The sequence below is a fragment of the Silurus aristotelis genome (genome assembly GCF_946808225.1).
Source record: "Silurus aristotelis genome assembly, chromosome: 20".
NCBI lineage: Eukaryota > Metazoa > Chordata > Actinopteri > Siluriformes > Siluridae > Silurus > Silurus aristotelis.
In genome coordinates, this window is record NC_139593.1 from 1,843,187 (window position 1) to 1,846,234 (window position 3,048).

General features: G+C 40.2%; 1 protein-coding gene and 1 long non-coding RNA gene across 2 annotated transcripts in view; one reads left to right on the top strand and one right to left on the bottom strand.

Moving 5' to 3' along the window:
- LOC310715880 (uncharacterized protein) overlaps nt 1-3,048 on the top strand; it is a 184,087-nt gene that overhangs the window by 16,138 nt on the left and 164,901 nt on the right. The window lies entirely within an intron of this gene.
- The window catches only part of LOC310715918, a 68,747-nt gene that overhangs the window by 5,853 nt on the left and 59,846 nt on the right, over nt 1-3,048 (bottom strand). The window lies entirely within an intron of this gene.

Below are 3,048 nucleotides of genomic sequence, written 5' to 3' on the forward strand. Positions count from 1 at the left end.
CAATGAAACACAATGGGACACACATCTTCATGCCTGCCTTCATTCCTTCCTAAAACTAAGGATCACTGCCGTAATTTTGACACTTCAATGTTCACACAAAGCCGCCATAGTCAGTGCTTCATTTAAAATATATTTAACAACCTAGCTTTGTTTTTCTTCTCATTTCCCTGCAGGCATCTTTCTAACATCTTTCGAAGAGGTACAAACCAATGATTTGCTCCTGGTAATACTTTCAGAAACACTTCACTTACAAATATTTTAATATGTTTTATTTTTTTTCTATTTCAGACGAGCAACGGTTACGAAAATGAGCAAAATGTTGATTCTCCCCAAGCAAACGCCAAATTACCCGAATCTGTGTGCAGGACTCCAGACGCAACCACTGACCAATCAGACTCAATCTACCAGAATTCAAATGTTACTGATATCCAATCAAATCCAGTCTACCAGAATCTGATCTTCACTTATAAAAAATAAGATTCAGAAAAGATTCAAACGTTACTGAGATTCTGCCTCGACTGTGGATTACTCATGTGCTGGTGTTTTTTTTGCTGTACACAAAATCAGATTTCTGTTGAGCAACTTGACCGTGGATTGTCAATAAAATGTGTTTTAATTTAATAAAAAAAAAAAAATCACAAATGTAAACCCTCATTCTAAGAAATACACTTTTAGAGACAGTGGCATTGAGTAAAAGACAGGAGGTGTGGAGCTGGAGGTAGCAGAGCTGAAGATGTTGAGATGGTCATTGGTAGTGACGATGATATACAGGAGTAGAAATGAGTTTATTAGAGGGACAGCGCATGTAAGACGTTTTGGAGACAAGGTGAGGGGGGTGAGATTGAGATGGTTTGGACATGTGCAGAGGAGGGACATGGGGTTTATCAGTAGGAGAATGCTGAGGATGGAGCCACCAGGAAGGAGGAAAAGGAGAAGACCGAGGAGGAGGTTTATGGATGTAGTAAGGGAAGACATGCAGGTAGTTGCCGTGAAAAAGGCAGATGAAGAGGACAGAGTAGTGTGGAGACGGATGATCTGCTGTGGCGCCACCTATTGGGAGCAGCCGAAAGAAGAAGATTCTAAGATATTTACTTGATTTATTTTACCTCGCATTTAAATGTAAGTGAAATGTAATAAGATTGTAAATGAATTGTGTGTATTCATTTATCCAAATTTATTTTAATAAATAATGGACCAATTTGCAGTTTTTCTTTTCAACAGCTCCAAATAATGTCTAATTCCAGAGATAGACCATGGACTAATTGAATGTACACCTCTACATGGTCTGATTACTTTATGTAATATATGATATAATACTGAAATCATTGGCAACATTCTGATCAGTGTGCACTGGGTAGACCTTCACCACTGTGGTTTTGACAGCACCAAACTCAACTCCCACTGCCCAGACATGATATGGCCTAGGAACTTCAGATGCTGCTTGCAAAAATAGCACTTGTTGAGATTAGCTAGGGTCAGTCTCTGCAGCGATCTCTGCTCTGATATTTTCTTTGCACTCTTCTTATGTGCTGAAATACATGGTAATGTTATCCATGTTCACCTAGCAGATCTTGAAAATATTCCAGAATTGCATAGAAAACGTAGCATCTTTCTGAACTGGCATAGACCACTGGCAGTAATGAAGACCGCCTGCAGCTTACTTTGACTCTTAATCTCCACTTCCAGTATCCATACTGCAAATCCAAGATCATGAACCAGGAGGTGCCTTCCAAAGATTCAGGAATGTCATGCAGAATAAACAATAGATCAACATCCAAAAGGGTCTTGCAAATCAGCTTTTTAGTTTAGGTGGTAAGGCATAATGCTGAGTCTAGTCAATTATGGTTATTAGGTCTGGCATCCACTTAAATTCGGAGTAAACAATGGCTTTCACCTCTTCCCCAGGAACAGTCAGCTATACCTGGAGTAGGATGAATGTGTCCTGGGCCTGTATACTGGACACCACCGCAAGATCTTAGGTTGTTTGTAAATTCCAGGTTGTTTCTTGCTATTATTGTTGGACTATAATCCGCAGTGGTACTGTCCACCTTAGACAATCAACAAGCAGAGGGCAGACGATACATATTCGGCTTTTCATTTCCTCTTTTATTGGTGCATGGTCGTCATAGATGAAATGCCAGGCTTTTGAATTAGCAACCTTATATTGTTCGCGTTAAAAACCCCTCAGTTAGGAAAGGAGATGCCCATCATATGTGTATTTTCTAAACCAACCGTAGAGCTCTGTATTCGAATTATGATAGTGTCAGATGGAAAAGACACAGTCCGCAGTCAGCGTTCACATTCATTCCAAAGGTGTTCAGTAGGGATGAGATCAGAGCTCTATAGCAGGCCACTCAAGATCTTCCTCTCCAAAGCATGTAAACCAGATCTTCAAGGAGCTCACCTTGTGTACGGAGGCATTGCCATGCTGGAACAGGTTTGGGGTTCAATGTTCAAGTGAATGCAAAATTTAATTATAGCACATCTAAAGACGTCCAGTTGAGTGCCTCCAGCTTTGAGGTAACAGTTTGGAAAATAACCACATATTGCATGAAAGGTCAGGTGTCCCAATACTTTTGGAAATATAGTGTATGTTGCATGGAGTAGCACCCTAACATATACCATCTTGGCAAAGTCTTCCTCATTCTGTCTTGCCTGTCTTATTATTTGTAATTGACTAATAGTTTCTGGTTCACACCCTGTCCTTTAGAGAGCAGTAACAGGAAGCTGTTCATGCAAGGTGATGCAGATGATACTGAGCTACCCTCACAAACACTTCAGCTAATTCACGAGTGCATCTAGCCCACTCAAATAACACAAACAAAACACTGAGATTAAAAACTGGTTCATTTCACCGGAGAAAATGTGCTCATGCGAACAAACTCACAGACTTTGAGGAAATAAAACGTGAGATTACAGTTCACATTGCAGTGCGCAAGTCCACTGTTAATTAGTTTAATACCAGAAATATCTAGAATGTTTACAGCAGCTGTGTTCTGCGGCAACTTCCTGAGTGGTTTTTTGTCTCGAGAAGTGGAAGTGGACATG